The sequence below is a fragment of the Megascapheus bottae genome, chromosome 24, assembly GCF_031878675.1.
Source record: "Megascapheus bottae isolate mThoBot1 chromosome 24, mThoBot2.hap1, whole genome shotgun sequence".
Classification (NCBI taxonomy): domain Eukaryota; kingdom Metazoa; phylum Chordata; class Mammalia; order Rodentia; family Geomyidae; genus Megascapheus; species Megascapheus bottae.
In genome coordinates this window covers 10,042,622-10,064,889 of record NC_143532.1, presented here as the reverse complement: position 1 = coordinate 10,064,889, position 22,268 = coordinate 10,042,622, and the positions used below count along the sequence as shown (strand labels likewise).

The window sequence follows — 22,268 nt, the reverse complement described above, 5'->3', positions numbered from 1 at the left end:
ACCTCCCCCCACCCAGCCCACCACCCACCCCAGCCCACCCCACTCCACTCTGTCAGCGCTGGCCGGGCCTGGCTGCGGGCCAACACTGTTTTGTTTTCATTATCACACGCTACTTTGCAATTTGCATAAATACAGGGTTATTTTTTATCGCGCGTGTGTGTGTGTGTGTGTGTGTCGCCTAAAAGATAGAAGGGGGGGTGGTTGGAGGGAGGGAGAAAAAAAAGAGTCTTTGTTGTATGCAGGAAGGGGCTTTGCTGCCTACTCATTAGAGCTGAGGATTTACCTCTGAGGCCAGGCAGGGCTTGGGGCTGTAGGTACAGGGCTGAAGAATATGGCAGAGAAATCCTTGCTGAAATAATAGAATACAGGAGAGAAAAGAAGTGGAGTCTGCCCTGCAGCAGGGCACTCTCAGCTTGGCAATTTAAAAAAAGGAAAGAAATTAAATTGTATACCAAATAGGCATGATCCATTTTTTCCACAGGGAGTTAGGCGAGCCACCCTGGTTAGACGATGCCACCACTCTGCTGCTGGCAACAGGATTCTTAATTCCCACAGACATCCTAACTGTGGGAAGCAAGAGTACCTGGCCTAGAGTCCCTCTCTGCAACTCTGCCCTCCCGGCTTCCCCAGACCTCCTTTAATTCCTTCCCTTCCCTAGGCCTGAACACCTTCCGAGCTAGCTACCGTGGCCCTGTCGATGTCTTCCTGGCCTGCTGTCACATGGGGAGAGCGTTCTGGAGAAAGATTCAGCTCCACCACCCTTGCTCCTAAGACAGGCTGTCCACTTGATCCGCCAGCTGCAGCAGCAGGGGCAGCGCTAACACACATTTCTTTTGATAGCATTAATTCTATTTGCTTTCTGCCTTCTGATGAGTTCCAACAATCCAATTAGCAGAGGTATTTAGATCACGTAGGCTGAGGAGCCCTTCCTATTCTGGCAGCTCAAACCCACGCGGGAACTCTGTGGCTGCTTCCTTCTTCCCTTAACCTGGACTAACTACATCACCAGGCCTGCCCAAGACATCTACCAGAAAAGGTATACATGGCTATCCACTCACTCTCGTGAGTGAGTAGGGCCATGGGGAAGCTTCCTTCTCTTCATCCTTTATTTCTGAGTCTACCTACCACTCTAGTGGTTGTCAAAGAGCTCAGATGGACCAGAATGGAGTAACAATGGAAGGATTCTAAAGTGGCCTAAACATAACACACCAGCGCATTCTTTCACATCATTGAAGCACTTATTGTGAAACTTCAGGGCCCCTAGAGACTAATTTTCTGCCTTCAGCCGCCTACATACCACCAAAATAGTTAAACTGTTTTAAAAACCCTGTAAAGAGAAATGTCATTATCTTCATTGGTATTCCTTTCCAGTCGGGTACCATTATGATATTGTGGTATTCTTGCATCTGTCTCCAATTTCATTCGAAATTTCCCCTTGCATTCATCAATCAGTACCATCTAGCTCTCCATCATCTAGGTATATTCATTTATATATCAACTATTTATTCTGCTTCCCAGTCATCTATTCAGCCGTGTGCATCTCCCTAGCCATTTTCTAACCATGTATTGATCTATGAATATCTTCCTATTATCTGTTGTCTACTTGTCTATCCATTTGTGTCTCTATTAATTCATTGGAGTGTATTATCCATCTATCTACGTTTCTATCTCTCCATTAATCTATTCATATATCTATCCACTCAATCATCTATCATTTGGTTATCAGTTGCCAGTCCCTTTTGATTTTGTGCCTTTTGTTAGTTATGATCTTAACACAGTCCCAGATTCACATTCACATTCTCAGCCATTTTGAAGATAAAAAGTATTCCTTCCAAAGGAAATCTAGATGTTCTACGGTTGATTGGCCAACTGTTCTCAGATTTGAACAAAACAGCTAAGGAAGTAAATCAGTTAAATCACATTTTGAATGACTTAAAATTTAAAAATAAAAAGTTTTTTTTGTCCAAGATTCCTGGCATATTTTCCTTGCTTAATAAGAAAATATATTCCCTTTCTCTCTCTCTCTCTCTCTCTCTCTCTCTCTCTCTCTCTCTCTCTCTCTGTCTCTCGTGTGCGCGCGCGCTCTCTCTCTCGCTCTTTCTCTCTCTCTCATTCTGTGTGTGTGTGTGTGTGTGTGTGTGTGTGTGTTTTGGAACTGGGTCTTGAACTCAAGACACTCTTATCTTTTGGATTTCTGTTGGTTAATTGCAGGTAAGAGTTTCATAGACTTTCCTACCCAGACTGGCTTCCTCAGGTCTCAGCCTCCCGAGTAACTGGGATGATAGGCATGAGCTCCTGGCTGCTAGCTTCTGTGCCCTTCTAAGTCATGCCTTAGAAGAGATTTGGTTGTATTCTCTATACATAAATCTCTATCTTCTATATCTATGACCAAGAAAATTTCATCCAAATGACCCAGTTCAACCAGAGGTAACTTGATATTACTTTTTATATGAAACAAGACATATTAACCCTAAAGTGATAGTATGGTTATACACATTTGGATTTTTTTCTATGTCTAAATAGAGAGGGTTAAAGCACAATTTAGTAATGAAAAAATGATTTTTTTCCTTGTTACTTTTATTTAAAATGTATTCAAAGCCAAAACTGAGCCAAAATATTAATTACATCTAACTGAGTGTGGTGATACATTCCTCTAATCCCAGGCAGAGACAAGCATATCATTGTCTGGGGCCAGCCCAAACAAAAATGGATGAACCAAGGCTTAGTGGTATATGTCTATCAACTCAGCTACTCAAGGAGAGGTCGAAGTATCCCTGTTTCAGGCCAGCCCCTGAAACTGATAGCATGAGACCTCATCTCAGACTCTAGAAGCAAAAGGATTAGGGACATGGCTTAAGCTCTGAAGTGAGTACCTTGTAAGCATGAGGCCTTGAGTTCCAGTCTTCAGTATTATTGCTGCTGCTACTAGTACTACAAGAAGGAGGAAGAGCAGGAGGAGGAGGAGGAGCAGCAGCAGCAAAGGAAGAGAAGGAGGAGGGAGTGGAGGGGGAAGGGAAAGAAGGATAGGGAAAGGAGAAGAAGAAAAAGAAGGAAGAAGGAGCAATGACATTGAGTTAAACACTATAAGAAATTCAAGGATGGTGTAAAGTATATAGGAGAATTGCACATGTTCTATACAAATAACAATGTCATTTTGTATGAAACAAGCACCCTTGGATTTTTGGGGTCCTGGAACCAGTCATTGGACATTATGAAATGTCCCCAGAAAGGCTCATGGTATTGAAGGCTTGATACCCAACTGATAGATGAGGAAATTAAGAACTGATGAAGTCCTAAGGGCTCTGACCTAATTGCCAAGCTAATCCCATCCATGGGTTCACAATATGAAGGCATCATAGGAAGGTGGCCAAAAGTAGGAGCTGCTTGCAGGAAACAGGTCACTGGAGATGTGCCTTTCTCTCTCTCTCTCTCTCTCTCTCTCTCTCTCTCTCTCTCTCTCTCTCTCTCTCTCTCTCTCTCTCTCTCTCTCCCTCCTTCCTCCCTACTCTTCCCCTCTCCTTCTCCCCCTCCCCCTCCTCTTCCCCTCCCCTTCTTCCCCTCCCCCTCCTCCTAGCCTCCATGAGGTAAGCAGCTCTGCCCTGCCATGTGCTCTCCACTATGGTAATTCTGTCTCCATTCAGGTCCAGATCAACAGAGCCAGCTGACCATGGACTGGAACCTGTGAAAACATGAGCCAAAAGAAACCTTTCTTCCCCTCGGTTGTTTACTTTCTGTATTTGTTATAGTGTGGAAGAGCTGGACCTCATACACAGGGATGTTGAGAAGATTAGAGACGACTACACATGTAAACATGTCAGGATAGAGATGCTGTTGTAGCTTTCATATCATGATTTCACATGGCCTACCTCTCTGTGTTCTAGCAACTATGATTAAATCAATTCTTCTTATTTAAAAATAATAATAATAAGCTAGCCAGTCACTAGTGGCTCATGCCTGTAGTCCTAGCTACTCAGGAGGCCGAGATTTGATTATTGTGATTCAAAACCGGACTGAGCAGGAAAGTCTGTGAGACCTTTATCTTCAATTAACAAGCAAAAGGCTAGAAGTGGAGGTGTGGCTTAAGTGGTAGAGAACCAGCCTTGAGGAAAAAAAAAAAAACAACTAAACTCTTAAGACCTTGAGTTCAAGACCCAGTGGTAGCATACACACACACACACACACACACACACACACACACACACACATCTGTTTTGACAGATACATATGTACATGTATACATATAGATAGCAATCTATAAATTGATAGACATGAAACACATAAAAATAGTAAGTCAACTTCTAGGCACTACAAAAGGAAGAAAATGATGGTTACTGAACTTTCCTGTCTCCTCTAGAACTCAAACGTTTTCTCCCCTTGAAGTAGTAAATCCTGTGCTCTACCTGGAGTGAGATCTTCATTCCATATTATAAAACTACTTTATTAAATCAGCATCCTCTCTCCTGATCAGAGATTTGATTCTTTCCTCACCTAAAATAATCCTGCAAAAATCTTATTAAGAATCACAGGTTAAAAAGAAAATTGTCAAAACTTTTCTCTCTTCTTTTCCCTTTTTACTTTATTATCTCCTCATTTTTTTTGTCATTTAACTCCAATTATGAGATGCTAAGTGCTTTTGGAAATTTCATTGTTAATATCTTCTTACAGCGCTATTAACGTAAATCAAGTTTAATAGTGTCCCAGCAAGTGTAAAAGCAATCAAAAATTCAGTACTCACGAATCATTCTGTAATTTCAGCATAAAATGTTAATAGAAATAATATCTAATACCATAAAATATCAGTAAATTCAACTTTAAATATAGGTGATGAATTACTTCCCTGGCCTATAGCATTTGTGGAACATTCTAGTATGAAGTACTTAATTGGCTAAGCCATACCTCAGTCATGCTCAAGCTTCCAGGAGCCCCCTCCTCTACCTCATTCTCGCTAACCAATCCTACTAGCACAAATAGTTAATGGCAGGCATTTCTCTTTGTCCCGAACACACGGACTTACGTGGCAATCCAGAAAAATGACTCAGGATCAAAGTGGGAAGGACAGTCAACCTGAAGGAAATCAAGCTGATGGAAAGGCACTGTGGTTCAGAGCCAAGAAGAAATGCACATGCTGAGGCCTTGTGCTGTGTGCCATCAGCAAAGAGGGCTGGCGGCTCCTCAGGCTCCACTGTTCAGGAACTCTCATCTCACGATACCTGGGCCAAGGCCAACACAAGCATAGCTACCAGGACCCACAATGGAGCACTTAACTGCATGTGCCTGCTATATGCCTCCAGAAGTTGGACACCTGTAAAAGTGGAACTGAGTAGGGGTATTTTTCCCCCACGATTGTACTTTACACGTGTTAACTTAAAACAACAGGTATGCATTCATTCACCAACCTTAGGTTAGGACAAAGCCATTTCTTTCAGTGGTTTGTGTAGTTTGAAGCCTTCTTATGGCTCGAACTATGGCTCGAACTACCATGACGTCTCTCGTCTACGGTGTCCAACGTCTGTTTCTTTGAAGGGAAGGGAAAAATCTCATATACCCAAGAGCCATGTTGGTAGGCCAGCGGGGACTCTGGAATCTGTTACTCTAATGCCTCCAATTATGGGATGCTGTGAGATTTGTGGAATTTCATGATAAATATCTTCTTGTAGTGCTGTTAACTAAATGAGAATTTTTGTCAACAAGAAATAACTTCCATAAAGAGGTTCTGTGACAAATACAAAGTGACTGCCAAGAAAAATACAGCTCAAGTTGTAGGCTAGGACTGATGATCAGGGCTCCAGAAGGGAAGTGTTGATCCAGGATCAAGAAGAATGTGGTACACATCTACTTTTCAGGCTGCCAGGTTAGCAGAGGAGCCTGGAAAGATGGCTCAGGGGCGGCACACCTGCTTGCTTCTCATGCATGAGGCTCTGGTTCCTTTTTCAGTTCCAGGAACAACAAGAACCATAGTTCATGGAACAGAGTTTGCTTAAGGAATCAGAAAAAAATATTCAAGGAAAGTTGGCCATGTGAGCCAATATTCTACCTGTAGCAAAAACCACAGTGGTGGCTCATAAGATACAGAAATCCTCCCCTGAGGTGTCAGGAAAGAAAGTTGGTATTTTGCCAGTCTGACCTCCCCAAAGTCTGTTCAGAAAAATAAGCCTTGTGTTTATTTTCTGTTGTAGACAGTAGTTATGTTCTATATTTAACTTTCCTTAAGCCAGCACTTTCTCAAGATTGTGGTGTAGATAGTGTGATATGAAAAGCAATGCTTGTCAGTGCATACTAGTACCTTTGTAACTTAACCTTTATGTATATATAAATATATATATATATCATCATCTCATGATTTCGTGGACATTTTCTCTAAGGCTAAGGCTATCTTAAAAATCAGGAGGGTTGAGGGTGTGGACAGTGTGCTCTGGTACCATCCCATAGCACAAAAACAAAAAAGAAAAAAAGAAGTCCCAAAGAAGGTGGAATGAGGGAAGGGACAAAAATTGAATAAAGGATAATCCAAGAACTCAAGTTTAAGAAAGCCAGCTGAAACTTTGAGATACTTCTTAATAAGAATATCCTATGCTTGCTGGGCACATAGTGGTTCATGCCTTTAATCCTAACTCCTCAGGAAACTGAGATTTGAGGATCTGAGGTTCACAGGAAGACATATTGAAGAGTCTCTAATCTCCAGTTAACCAGAAAAAAAGATCTGGACGTGGAGGCATGGCTCCTGAGGTAGAGGAAAAAGCCAAGTTCAGAACAGAAGACTCTGAGTTCAGGCCACAGTACTGGTGTATGCACACGTGCGTGCACATACACACATACACACACACACACACACACACACACACACACACACACACACTTCTAATTGAAGATCCTAGAAGCCAGTCTGTATTCATAAAAAGTAATTGATTTTGCTTTGTGCCATTGTCTTTATTGTCTCTTTCCATCTGATACAATGCTCAGTCTCCGACTTATAGGCCGGGAATAATGGAGATTCTTCAGGTCATATTTCTGCAAAAATCTCTTCCTCTGCTCTGAAATTTCTCTAAGTAGTCCTGCTTCTTTATCCTCCCTCCCCTGGGTTCCTTTCTACCACTGTTTTTTTTTAATGTCTTGATTTCATCTTCCAGGATGTCATGTAAATTGGTAGGCTTTCCATATTGGCTTCTTGGAGTTAGTAATATATATTTCAGATACATTAATATATTTAAGATTCCTGGGATAGAAGGTTCATTTCTTTTTCTTTTTTTTTAGTACTGAATAATATTCCATCATCAGAAATAGCACAGGTGGTTACCCAGGGAAACAGATTTTACAAATCATAGAAATCTTGGCAATTATCGATAATGCTCCTGTAAACATCACATTGCAGGTTTTTATGTGGATCTGTTTTTAACTCATTTGGATACATAGCCAACTAGAATAGAAGAATGTATTTTGTTTTTTGAGAAACTAACCACATCTTCCAAGATGGCCTCCCATGTTTGCTTCCCCTTTACTGTGATAGGAATTGGTGGGGAGTTGATGGGAACATGGCTCCATCCCCTCACCAACCTCTGATTTGATGTCGGCAGTGTTCTGGATTTGGCTGATTCTAACAGATCTGCAGTGGAAATCCACTGTTCTGTCTTGTGTTTCTCCAGCCACCTATGATGTGAAACATTTCCTCGTGCTTTTGTTTGCTATCTGAGTTTCTCTAGTGAGGTGTCTTTTGTACATTTTTGAAAATTAGATCACTTGTTTCCTTGTTGAGTTTTAAGACTTCTTTAGACATTTTTGAATAACAGTCCTTTGTCACTTACATCCTTTTCCAGATATCCCCCCAGCCTATGCTTTATATTGTTTTTCATAGAGCAGACTCTTTATTCGAATCAATTCTTTCATCCACGGGACATGCCATTGTGTTGCAGCTAAAGAAGTTATCACCAGGGGCTGGAATGTGGCTCAATAGCAAAGTGCTGGCCTAGCAAGTGCAATGTCCTGGGTTCAATCCCTGGTACCAAAAAAGAAAGGGCACAAAAAAATTATCACCAAACCCAAGCTCATCTAGATTTTTCTCCTAGATTACCTCCAGGAGAGTTCTTCTGCATGTCCTAGCGTGAACCATTTGAGGAAATTGTTGGGAAGGCTGTAAGGAAGTCAGCTATTGTCAAACCCTTCACATTTATTCTCTTTGACTAATACATGAACTATCCTAGGCTCTTTTTGTCTCTAGACAAACTAAGAGATTCATTTTACCAATCACCACAAAATAGCTTCCTTAGGTTTTAAAGTTTTCTTTACAAGTTGAGTTGGAGAAACCTCATACTTATATTGAGACATCCTGTCCATGAACATGGAACCCCTCTCCATTTATTTTTAGATCCTCTTTGATTTATTTCCTCAAAAATTTCTCCTGTAGGGCCAGGAGTTTGGCCTAGACGTAGGCTGCTTGCCTAGCATGCACAAAAACCTGGGTTCAATTCCTTGGTTACCACATACACAGTAAAAGTCAGAAGTGGTGCTGTGGCTCAAGTGATAGACTGCTGGCCTTGAGAAAGCTCAGCGACAGTACTCAAGCTCTCAGTCCAAGTCCTAGGACTGGCAAAAAATATTCTCCTGTAGCTCCTATATATGATTTGTTAGATTTATACCTATGTATTTCATTTGGAATGGTGCTAATATAGACAATATTGTGCTTTTAATTTCAGTTCCACTTGTTCATTGATAGTATATAGAAAAGTGATTGCTTTTTTGTATGGTATAGCCTATATGATTGCTTTGTATAGCCACTTATTACTTCTAAGAAGTTTGTGGTTTTTGTCAGTTCTTTTCTTATTTTCTATGTGGGTAGTGTACATCAGATCTTATAATGTAAGAGGAAAAAGAATAATACTTTAAAGTACTCCCATGATTCAACTGTTTCAGCTTTCTGAATTCTGAGATTATAGGTAAGTGTCACCACTCTCTCAACAAAGCCATGTTCTTCAAATGTGCAACTTTGCCTTGTTGATTGTAGCAAATGGCACTTACATGGAGGAGAGATTATTTACATTTAATAAGTATCTTGTTCCTCCTTAAGAAATAATTATAACCAACAATGACTGCATGAGTATTTGCAGTGTTAGAGAGAGGTAAGGAAAAGATGTATGAGCATTGGAAAAAACAATTAACAGTGTATTTTTTTAAGTTTATCACTGAGTTATGGATCATAAGAGAAAATTTAAACTAAATGTCTATCAAGAGAGGATACATTAGAGACTGGGAGTTTGGCCTCATGGTAGAATGCTTGCCAAGCATGCACAAAGACCCGGGTTCTATTCCTCAGTACCACATACATAGAAAAAAGCCAGAAGTGGTGCTGAGGCTCAAGTGGTAGAGCTCTGTCCTTGAAAAAGTCCAAGGACAGTGCGCAGGTCCTGAGTTCAAGCCTAGGACTGGCAAAAAAAATTTTTTAAGGATAAATTAAATAAAATAATGTATGTCTACACAATGACAATCATGTTATGAAATGATACCTAAAGGCATGGAGTGTGTATATGCTACCTTGATGCATCCTTTGGGTGATAGCAATACTGGAGCTTAAACTCAAACTTCATACTCAGTAGCTTGGTCCAGTTTTATGCTTTATGTTGGTTGTTTTGGAGATGGGCCCTAATAAGTCCAGGCTGGCTTATAACCTCAGTCCTTCAGATCACAACTTCCTAAGTTTACAGGTGTGAGCTAGCAGGCCCAACAAGTAAGTGAATTTAAAAAATGAATTATGAAATAGTACAGATAAGAGAGGTCAATTTTATTTATAAATCTATAAAAAAATCTTTTAAACTAAAATACATATGCATATAAAAATAATCTACAAAAAATTACTATAGAAAATATATAGATGAAAATTTTAACTGAGAATAGATATAATACTTTTCATTTCTTTGGGTGGTTGGTACTTTGCATTTTCCACATGTTCTACATTGAGCATGCATATATATCTTTTGTAAGCATAAAAATACATATATAAAATGTGCATATATATTCTTTTTACCATGCATGATGCAGCATGGCATACAGAATTACTTTCCTTTATGAGCCATTTGGCTTTAATGCCACTAAGTTTGTAATTCTAGAAGCATGTTTATTTAGTAAGCCTTGTTTCCCATTAAGATGAAGGCTGTAGATTGGGGTGCTCTAATTAGCCACATTTTCCTCTTAGAAGCCTCCTACATGAGGTAACAGTTTCCTGAGCATCTGAATGCAAATGCATAAAACTAAGGAGAGATCAAGTGCATGGATGTGTCCAGTTCAATGTCAATGTCAAGTTCTCTCTGAGGCCTTTCTGACCCAACCATTCCATTCTTGTCCCTGGTCTTGGGCTTTTCAAGTATATCTCTTGCTTTGTGAAGTGAGTGACTGATGAGTCACTTCTCTTTGTCTCTGCTCTCTGAAGCCTTCATCCTGAGCTTTTCCCGCCCACAATCCTGAAAAGAAAAACGCTGGGTCTCAGGGTCAGTATCTTCAGAACATGAGAAGTCAGTTGAGTCTAGACATTAAATAGGACACCTGATTGCATCAGTGTGGTTGACCCTCAAGGGGTCAGTTCCATGGTATTTTTTGCCTTTATAAAAGACCTTACCCCTGTGGGATATGCTAAGGAATTCCCAGGTTAAGGACAGCACCGCTGTCCCTAAGGATGCTTTCTCAGAGACAAACACACCCATGCCCACTCTTCTACCAAAGAGAGTTTGGAAGCGTCTCTTGCTTACAGAGAGAGTCCTTATGAAACTAGACAATAGGAACCACACGAGGATGAGCTTTAAAATTAAGAAGGGAAGCAATGCCTCTTGGTGGCCATGTTAGCTTTGCAATCAGTCTTTGGGGTACAAGCACTCCAACTCCCACTGGCCCCAGAGCAAGATGGCTCTGTGCAACACAAAGACTTCAGAATGAACCGAGCCTCACAGCAAAGGCTACCCATAGTCAAAGAATTGAAGAAAATGCCACATTCTGTGTGTGACAATATGGGTGTTGGTATATTTCAAGGTTCTGAGAAGTCCTGTATGCCAAGATCTATTTAACTGTTAACAGGAACCCACTCCATTTTTACATTGATTTATACTTTGCCTAGAGTCCTTTCCTAGCATATTTTCCAAAATTAGCCATCCCAGGACTCTCACTCACTGCCTGTGCACCACCTGATAACTGAGAGCTGGGCACTGGTGGCTTGCCCTTGTAATTCTAGCTACTCAGGAAGCTGAGATCTGAGGATTGCAGTTCGAAGCCAGCCTAGGCAGGAAAGTCCTTGAGACTCTTATCTCCAATTAATTACTCAGAGAAAATCAGAAATGGTACTGTGGCTCAAGTGGTAGAATGTTAACCTTGAGCAACCGTAACCACCTGCACAAAAGGAAAACACTAATGCAATGGATAACAGAATGCAATGGCACCAAATGATATACCCTCAACAGGGTCATAAACATTGAGCATATCCCAGAACCTGTCCTGTTCTGTATCAGATCTCCACTCATCCACACTTTACCTGCCCCATTCCCTGATTCTCCAGTGTCCCTCCTGAATTCTGACCTGTCCACCAATCCAGATAACTGGAAGCTCAGAGGTGGATACATCAAGCAACAGTGACCCAGAGTCTGTTTTCCTGCCACACAGAATGAATGATTAAAAGTAGAATCTGTTCATGACATGGCTCATGAAAAACAACAATATGGGGTCCATTTTCTGTTCCTATGGATGTTGGTCATCTTGAAGAGATGCAAAAGACTTGTCTCAACAATGAAAGTGGCTATTGGCATATGAATACTTTCTCAACACTTAATATACCTTCATATAGGGGAATATGATCCAGACTCAAAAAGGAATAAGGAGTTTCTGACACGGGCCACAGCACATACAAGAAATGAGACACGAAGAGCCATTTGTTGTGTAATTCCATTTCTATCAGATATCTAGAACAGGTCCATCTAGAGATGCAGAAAGCAGATTTGTGGTTCCAACCATACAAGGACCGCTAAGGCACTGAGCCCTGAGAAGGATGGGGTTTTCCATGTGGGGTATGACTGTATGCTGCATTGTGCACGTTCAAGAGGTCATTTCTGCTGTATGTATTTACTACAATTAAAAAAAACCTCAAAGGAGTTTGTAGAAAGTTTGTAGCAATGCTTAAGAGAAGTAGCGGGATCATTCCACAACTGGCTTTCATTTGCTTTCTGTCATCCAGTTGTTGCCTGACCCATGTGAAGAGATGAATCACCACATCTCCACTGCGAGATTTGAGGTTGGAATTCCTCACAGTCCTACAAGCCAAATGACACTAATTTCCTCCTTGCTTAGGCATGGTTATGGCATGCCCCAAGCAGGTTTTGTGGCACTATCTGTCATATCTTAGCCTGCGTGAGGATGGTTGAGGCTAGGCCCCATACGGCAGGCGGTGCCATTCCAAACCCAGCTAAATCCGAAAGGATGGGTGAGGATAGAGTATCCTAAAAGCTCTGCCTCTCAGAAAAAGACAGGAAGAAACTGTAACTTCCATCCTCTGGGAAAGGCTTGTGGACCATATAACTCACTAACCAATCCTTATATGTTGTTGTTGTTTTTAATTCCTAGCATCTTTAGGGTTTAAAAAAAAATTTTTTAATGTTTTTAGGTTAATAACAAAGCTACCACCAGAGGGAAGTATGCAAAGAAAAATCAGGACTGTCCCTGGGGGCCCAGAATGTTCTGGGTTCCTTTATGCCTTCACTGGGAGTGGGGGGTGGGGGCAGAGAGGAGGGGGTGGAAACATAGGCCTATTGTAAGGCAGAGAGAAACAACCGTTAATCCTTGCAAAGCCCAATAATATTATGTATATTGACTGAAACCCCATGGAGTGGGCCTGAGGGGCGTTTTTCATTACCGGGGTACATTGTAACCCAGCTACCTTTGAAAAGTAACCAACATGGAGAGGCACTTGACATTTGCAAAGTATTATGGGTGTCCTCTCTGTGTCTTCTCAAGTTCCCAAATTTACAATGGTCTTAATTTAAAAGTTAAGCCTGGGGATCAATTGCTCCTAGTAGGGCCAGGCTGCCCTTTTTAAAACAAAACAAAACAAAAACAAAACAAAACAAAACAAAATTACCAAACCTCCCCTGAGGACCAGGGCGACCTGGCTTTCCTCCTGCAGCTCAGGTTTTGGTAATTTCGAAGGAAGATGGTCGAGTTACACTCCATCCATGGGTTGGTGAGTGAGGCTGTCTGGAGGCCACAGCCGCTGGTAATGAGTTGGTGAAATGAAAAAGGAACCTAAGTAGCTTCTTTAGCAAATCCCCTGGAAATGACATGGAGCTTTGAGGGATCGATAATTATCGATCCATGACCCATTGCAGGAGGAGGGGGCCCTAGTCCCTCTCCATCCGGCTTGGTCTGCAATAATATAAACTTTGGGGGGGGGATAGCAATGATGATAGGCCAAACCGCCTAAATCAAGAGGATGGGACGGCAGGGGAGGCGGTGGAGGCGACAAACTCCAGCTCCCTTTCCTCTCCTTCTGTTTGGGCAGTGGTTATGGATCAACAAAAGAGCAGGTTCCAGGCTGAAATCCCCCAAGAGAATTTCATTGGGCCCCTGGTCTCACCTTCCAACCTGTCTTTATGACCTTCAATGATATTTGCTCCACTCCACCTCTCCCGCCGACACCCACTGTGTAAACCCATGCTCCTGAAAGAGGCGATGAAGGGGTCTGAGTTACTGTTTTGAAAGTGCTCAGATAATATTTGAGCTGCTGGGGATGGAGAGAAGGGGGTGGAGGATGGTGGCGGATGGCATGTCAGTGTTTCCTATCACAATCAGGCACAGCATTGTCACTGCTTCCAGTGTTCAGTCTGTTTGCCAGAAGCGGCTGCCAGAATTTCAAAGATGGGGCTCATTCTGCACTCTGGACTCCACAGTCTGTTGAAGGAGACATCTCATTGCCATACTTGCCGTAATCATTATGACAAGCACTGTCAGAAGGGATCCCAAGGGAAACTGATCAGCTAGGCAAAGCTTCCCAGAGACACGCCCTAAAGCTAGAGTCTCAGTAGTTTGAATGGGACCCATCTGTAGTTAGAAGCCATAAAGGAAGAGGAACTAACATCACCCTGTGGCAGTGTAAGAGAGATTAACTCAAGTAGCAAATGTATTGGTCAGCTGTTGCCACCATTATGCTGCGTAACAAATATCTCCCCCATGGGCCAGGAGTTTAGCCTAGAGGGTAAAGTGCCTGCCTTGCATGCACAAAGACCCCAGTTTGATTCTTCAGTGCCACATACATATAAAAATCCAGAAGTGGTTCTGTGGCTCAAGAGGTAGAGCTCTAGCCTTGAGAAAGCCCAAGGACAGTGCTCAGGCCCTGAATTCTCCCCCTCCCCGAAATGGAGCATCGTGAAATAGCAGTTTCCCTATCCCTTTCTTTGACTCCAGGCCTGTCTTGGCTCTGCTGTGCTAAACTGGGATCCACAAGGATGGGGTTCAGATGACAAGACAGATTCCAGTTAGTGCCATGTGTTGGTTCATTTATCTCGGGTCAGTCTGCTCTCCAAAACATTATTTCATAAAAGTTCCACAGAGTCTAAGAGTATGGACAGAAAGCTGCAGCTATGTCTAACGATCTCAACCAACCAACATGCATGCATATACACATGCACATCCATGCACACGCACACACAAACACACACACACACACACACACACACACACACACTCCATTTGCCAACATAAGCTACCCACCAACTCAACGAGAAACCATGTACCACACTTTTAATAAGAACCGCAAAATAAGTCACGAGACAAAAGGACAGACCCATGAAGTCTCTTTGGCAGAGGGCATGAAGAATTGTGAACAGTGATTCATTCTAGCACATCAAGGAGAAGACAAGCTGGGGGCGGGAGGCGCGTGGAGAAGCCGTGGGAAGCTTCTGATATGTTGAGGATGGATCCATGTAGAACAGAAGGAAACAATCCATCGAGCCAGGCAGAGGCCTCTTCTAAAGACGCCAGGCCCAACCAAGTTGGCCTGATTCGTATATTTAGAACAGGGAGAAAACTCCAGCTAGAACATTATTAAATGGCTGGTTGAAACACTTAGGAATTCCCGGTTGAATTATAGTCTTGGCAGCAGCTGCCTTCCAGGGCCATCTGGTTTGAATTGGCACAGCCGCAGCTGCGCTTACTGGTCTGGGTGAGCCTTTCTTTTGAGTAATGGGTCTGCGTGGAAGGGGTGGAGAGAGCATGGAACTGTTGCCATGAAAAATGGGTAGTGAAACCCCTGCAGAGCGACTACTGGTTTTGCTTGGCCATAGGGCAGGGGGCCTGGGGTTCTGAGCTGGAAGGAGGATTCTTGTAGGATCTCTGTGTCCCCTCTGCTTCCTTCCTATTGTCCTAGGCATAAGATCCCAACGCATTCCATACTCATGGTACAGATTGATTGTTGGGTGCTTTTATGGAGCTGGCATAATTTATTTGATATTTCTTAGTTGATAGCATCAGCTAAGCTTTCTAATCTGTTATTGATGGCCAAGGACTGAGAATTAAATTGTATCCTATTCCCCTTCCCCAGAACCATTGTAGTATGGTTTGCAACCAGCCGTTGAAGCCTACACTGTGGCCTTCTTAAGGAACACATATAACTTTTTTCTTAGAGGAATGGCTATAGTTTCTTGGGATTCCGTCCCCCCCCCCCACCTTGCCCCGAGTCTCTGAATCTTGGAATTCTATGAAAGGAGGAGGGTTCAAACATTTGAACAGAGTAATGGGAAGCCAGCAGAGGTGAGAAACCCATGCCAGAGAATTTTAATTTAAAGAGAATCCCTTGACTGTGTACTAGTGGCTTATGCTTATAATCTTGATTATTCAGGAGACTGAGATCTGCAGATCATGTTTCAAAACCAGCCCAGGCAGGAAAGCATGTGAGACTCTTATCTCCTCTTGACTGTGGAAGAGTTGGAAGTGGGGAGCTGTGGCTGAAGGAGAAGAGCATTAGCCTTGAATGAAACGACAGAAGTACAGAGTTCGGGCCCTGAGTTCAAGCTCCAGTCCCAGGTCAAAAGGAATGAGAGAGGGAAGGAGAAAGGAAAGGAGGGAAGAGAAAGGAGAGAAAAGGAGGGAGGGAAAGAGGGAAGGAAGAAAAGAAGGAGGGAGGAGAAGGGGAGGGACGAAGTGGGTAGGGAGGAAGACCAACTCTTGGGTTCTTGGGTTTGTTTTCTGGTCGCACTTTGTCCTGGGCTGGCCATGTCCGTGATGTTGCGGTGTGCCTTTATTTCCTTGGGGATCTTTAGCACATGAGACACAAACTCCAAGAGTGGAGATCTGTACTGCCAGCCAGAGGTCTTAGCAACTGGTCAGATACAGGGGCAATGCAGAGAGACAGCCCCAAGAGCCACCTTTGACATCTGGGAAGCCTGATGGGGCTGCTGGGATGGCCCAGAAAAACGTCCATTCCATCCAGACTGGTAGCCTGAGTGAGTAGCTGAGTCCTAAGTCAAACACAGCTCTGAGCCTTTGCCCAAACCCATGTGAGATGGGTGTGGAAGGGTTAAAGAGGATAAACCAAGCTGCACGGAAGCAGATCCTGTACAATGCAGGTAGGGCTCCTGAGTAGGGTCCGACCTTTTCCCCTCCTCCCCCAGCCTGGCCGAGAGGGTCTCAGCATTTACCAAATGGTAAATAAATACCAATTGAATCGTATGTTTAATGAGGTGTGTCAAACATGTAATCAGATACATATCTATTAAACAATTGTGAAATATGTTCTTAATAATCGAGGGTGCAGATGGCTGACAGATTGAGCCAAGAACAAAGACTTAAAGGAGCTGAGGGAAGAGAGAGGAGCTATCTCCTGAAAGCTGAGAAGACAGCTGATTTTTTTATTCTTTTAGCCAGAATTTGATACATGTATCTGTGCTCAGCTAGAGAAGAAAAAAAAATGGGGCCCAGGCCCATAAAGGAAAGAGGACTTTAAACTTCAAAACCTCATACAACTTAAATGAAAGAGAAATGATGCTTTACCAAAAATGTCACCAGAGCATTTTTAATAGACACGGTGACACATTGAGTATGTGTCCCCAAACTTCAGGGACTCCTCCAAGCATTCAAAAACAAGAGGAGTAGTCATGTGATACTTGTTTTTCTGCCTTTGAAAGGGTTCATTATCCTATTACATTGCAGTAGGCTGTGGACGTTATCTCAAGAAAACTACTGTGGAACAACCGGTCTTCTCCTTGTATATGGAGGTCAAGCTTAGAAGCTGGTTAGGTGTGACTGTGTGCCAAATAACTGGTGTTTAGAACTGAGGGCAAAAAGCAGGAGAAGCAATATTTGCAAAGGCAAATATTGCCTCTGAAGTGCAATCTGAACTCGACATTCTGCTCTACCTGACACACACAGCTGCAGCTCAAGGCTGGGTGCTCTCTGACCCCCTCAGATCCATCATAAGGGCACAAGGGCCTCAAGACTTCAAAACGCCTGGCTAAGAAGCCCAAGGACAGGAATCATTCATAGAACTTGAATCATTCTCATTGTTGACATGCAGTAACTTACAATTCCGTGACTAAGGAGGCCAATGCTATCTTGGTCTCCACTTACAAAATGAAGAAATCGAGGGGGTATGGTTGGGTCACAACTAAGTCCTAGCTACTCGGGAGGCTGAGATCTGAGGATCTGGATCCAGAGCCAGCCCTGGGACAGACAAATCTGCTAGATGCTTATCTCCAAATAAACCGGAGGAGGGAGGAGAGGGGTGTGGAAAGTTAGAACTGGTAGCATGGTTCAAGAGGTAGAGTGCCAGCTGTGAGTGAGAGCTTGAGGCCCTGAACTCAGATCTCAGTGCTACAAAAAGGAGGAAGAAGAGGAGGAAGAAGAGAAGGAGAAAAGGGGGAAGAGAAGGAAGTAGTCAGTTACACTTGTTAGGAAATAATTCTGAGGAATTATTTCCCCTCAGTTAACATTTGTGGCTGATTAATAAAGGGTACAATCAATGAAACTAATTTGTGGCACTGTTCTAATAGGAACATAGAATGTCAGGCCCGGGGTCAGGATCCTCATGAACCCAACTGTGAACCCAGAGCTGCCTGAGTGCTAATGTTTACCATCCAAGGTCTGTGGGAAAGCTGAGTTAGAACTCTGATTTCATGAGTCTTCAGATTGTCATTAAAGGGCAACAGGCATTTGTGATCTGTGTGCTCCAATTGCTAGGGAAAGTAAAATAACATTTAGGGAAATTGAAAAGCAAAAACAAAAATATGTTTCCTCTTCTCTCCTCCTGTGGTTTCCTTGTCTATTCCTCTACATGAGAATATCCTGGTGGCTCTGCAAAAGAATTAATTGTGACATTCAAAGCCTGGCTCTACTGAGCTGAGCTGAAATCTTGTTGTGTATGCTACAGGTTATAGGGTTAGCCGAGAGAATGTGCATTTATTTACTGAAGGTACTTTATAAATCAATACCTTGTTTTTGAATGCAGGTCAATAGGAATAACTCTGAAACACAACCAACAACTATAGCAACTCTAAAACAGCACTTTCAACTTATTGATTTCGAGAAAAGTATCTTTTTCCTGGCATTATTCACACACCCTTGATAAGCAACTCAATGCAATCAAAAAATTTTAATGGATTTTTAACCCCCCCCCAAATATATATTTATGTGTTTTGTTTTCTACACATTTCTGAATTGCAGCCAGCTAGGTTCTTTGGAAAGGTAAGTTTGTGGGGTGACATGGAAGATGGAGACTAACTATAACTCTGATTTTGGTCTTTATTTCTGTCTACATTTCTCTATGGACACATATTATTTGATACATGGTTATGAATATCTTTGGCAAAGAAAACTCTTTTTCCTCTCTAAAGGGTTGTTTTTTTCGGAATTTTTAGTTTTTGAGGGTCTCTCAAAGATGGACTCACCCAGTTGGCCCTCAGAGGTTTCTGTCTTGCAAAACATGTCACCGACCGTGATAAAAACACAGGAAATGTGAAGAGAATGTTTCGGAGGGAGCTGGCAGCTTCCACAGGTTTACAGGGTCCATTCCTCCAAGTAGAACTACTCAGAGAGTGGGCATGGATGTGTATTTTGTCCCTTTTATTTCCAAATGGCTTCCCAAAAGTTTGCCACAGTTTTACATTCTCACCAGCCATGTTTGAGGAACAGCTGTTCACATTTCTCCATTTGGACAACGGGTTATTTTCTCTCTTACTCAATATCTCTTCCTTACCTCCTCCTCTCTAGTGTCCCAAACACCCTATTTCATTTCACATCACTTTGATGGTTCCTGATCTTGAAACGATTTCTCTCGTCTCCTATTTCCTGGTCACTGGCTGGGGCCCTCTGAGTCACTTTTATTTTCAAGATGGCTGACTCACCCTTGGTGCCCACACCTTAATATCTCAGCTGTCACTTTTGAAAGCCAGTGAAGCCAGTTGGCCCACAGGGTACGGCAAACTCATTCTTCGGGCTTCATGATTACCTATTTGCTAACCAAATGAACTAATCAGTCTCTGTTAGAAATATTTCGGGCTAAAAATACAAAATGTGGAAACCACAACTAACCTTGTCATTATATGCCCTCTCCTGAAGGACACCGACTGCACTCCAATTTTGTGCCCTGTAATTTGGGAGGAAAGTGAATGACTTACACTTCAAAGGAGAGCCGTAACAGAACAGTCAACTTGAAATTGGTCTTATTAAGTTGGTTAAGAAGGCCTTAAACCTGTGAATCACGGTGGCTGAGCCCTAAACCCTTGAGACTTGCTAGTTCTTTTTCGTTCTGTGAGCTTAAGGGATTTTTTTGGTGTTGTTTGTGTTTTTCCCCTTTGATTTTGAGGTGTGTACACGCGCACACACACACACATGTATGGTGCTGATACTAGAGCCACTCAGGCTTGGCGTTTTCATTCATAGCTGCAGATTGGCTACTGGAGCAGTGGCTCCACATCTTACGTGTTTAACTGGTTAACTGGAGATAAGAGTCTTTTACAGGCTTTTTTGCCCAGGCTGGCTTTGAAACACAATGTTCAGGTCTCAGCCTCCTGAATAGCTAGGAGGGGAGCCACCAGCTCCAGCATTAGGTTCAGTTTCTTGATTGTTCTCCACAACCTTTCTGTAAGCATGGCACCAACACATTGGCCAGGGTAAGCCCTGGAAGATAGGGGTCTAAGTTTCCTTCTACAATTTCATGCAAATAGATATTCCCAAGTATTCTATTTGGTGGTGTCCTTGTCCCTTGGGACCCACCCCTATGGGAGGACGGGTTTTAGGATCCCCACTCAACCCCCGTGCTGATATCGGGATTGGAGGACGTTCAAGTTTCCTATATAAAATAGGGTGCATTTGCATACTACATGTATAGACCCCTCCAGTAGACTTTAAATCAGCTCTAGATGATGCCTAAAACAACATAAACACTGTATAAATCATTGTTATGCTGTCTAGGGAATCATGATATGAAAACAGTCTGTCCATGTTCAATAAAAGCAAAATACTATATGTATGTATGTATGTATATATATATATATATATATACTTTTATTTTTGGTTCTGATCCTAGTGCTTGAACTCAGGGCCTAAAGTCCCTGAGACTTTCTGCTCAAGGCTACTATCTACCACTTGAGCCACAGCTCCACTTCTGGCTTTTTTTTTTGGTGGTTAATTGGAAATAAGAGTCTCATCAGCCATAAATGTCTCATCAGGCATAAATACGCGGCTGCATAATATTTTGTATATTCTATGCTTGACTGAAGCAACAGATTTGGGACTCGTGGCCCAAAGGACTGATTGTGACTTCGTGTGTGTCCATCAATATCGCAGCAGGTGTGGGCGGAAAGGAAATGTTATAGTAAATACACTTAAGGAAAAAACATTGAATAGATGATCAGATACCAGTGAGTATAAAAACTAAAGATACCCTGCTATGTTGTAATAAGTTCTGTTGTGGCTAGGAATGGAAGAGGGAGCTAGAAACTTCCCTGGTAGCATGAAGAATCCAAACATTGAGAGTAAACTCCCAGATACAAATGTCTAAAACCAGCAGGCCCTGTTTTCCTCTGTTGTGCTGTCCTGCTCTCTTTAAAGCTCCCCAATATCACTAATCACTCTTCATGATGACCTCGGGGCACAAAAAGATCTTGAAGTGCCCTCTGAATCATCAAAGAAGTATTGAATGAAATGTATTTTGTAGGGGTCTAATTCTTTTAAAATTGGTAAACCATGAGCGGTATATAGGATGATTCTTTACTAATCCAATATTTGATTCAACCAGAACAAGAGTTTCATCTCCATTTCCCAACCAGAGTTTCTGAGTCGTGTACGTGCTTGTGTGTGTGTGTGTGTGTGTGTGTGTGTGTGTGTGTGTGTGCGTGTGTTTCAATGTACTTAGCATACATCAATTGCAGGTCTATTTATGGTGCTTGGGGGAGTTATATAAGCACAGCTGAATATCTGTTGTTTTCTTGCTCTGTGATAAAAGTTCATTTTTAAAACCTCCAATTGCGATTTGTCAAAGTCCATTTGCCAGTTCTTGAGCAGTTTCAGCCACATTGTAAATTGTATAACTGTCTATGTCATTTGCATACATAATCATGTTAGAGTGATGGTATAATCTGGGCCCATCGTTTATGGGAAGAGGGAACAATAGAAGGAGGCCTCCAGTTCTGGGGTACTGAGAGTAATTTATTACATGGCTGATGTTTTCTTTCTAATTTTCACGAAATGGTCTCTTTTAGAATGATAAGCAGTAAGGATTGCTGTCCGTTATCTTTACTGCCTTCTGATCTTGAATTGAGAGCATGAACACACACACACACACACACACACACACACACACACACACACACACACACACACAGAGCAATTTCAGCCCAAATAATATCACAAGAGTTCAATGGAACATCCTCTTCAAATAGTGCCCCTGTGTTAAATTAATTTAATCTCTGAATCTAGTTATTGAGTATTCTTTTCTGTGCATTGACAATTTGCCAATTGCTTGCTTCCTTTTTCTAATCAATCTTGCAGATAATTTACCAGCCCACTAAATCGTTTTTACTGGCCTATCATACTCTTTCTACCCGACGGAGAGCTAAAGCAAATACAATCAGTCTTGTGTTTCGCCATCAGAAATTTATGATGACCCCCAGGCAAATAGCTTTCTGCAAGACTAATTTATGTATAGTCACATCTGTCACTGTGCCACTTGGACATGTCCTAGGCTTTTTTTTATTATTAGTTATTCCTGGTAACAACCCTGTGAAATCACAAGGTGTGTCACACACACCCTTTCTCAA

The 22,268-nt window shown here is 42.3% G+C and overlaps 1 long non-coding RNA gene across 2 annotated transcripts in view; it reads left to right on the top strand.

Moving 5' to 3' along the window:
- The window catches only part of LOC150046922 (uncharacterized), a 465,336-nt gene that overhangs the window by 388,775 nt on the left and 54,293 nt on the right, over nt 1-22,268 (top strand). The gene's annotated exons all lie outside the window — the stretch shown is intronic.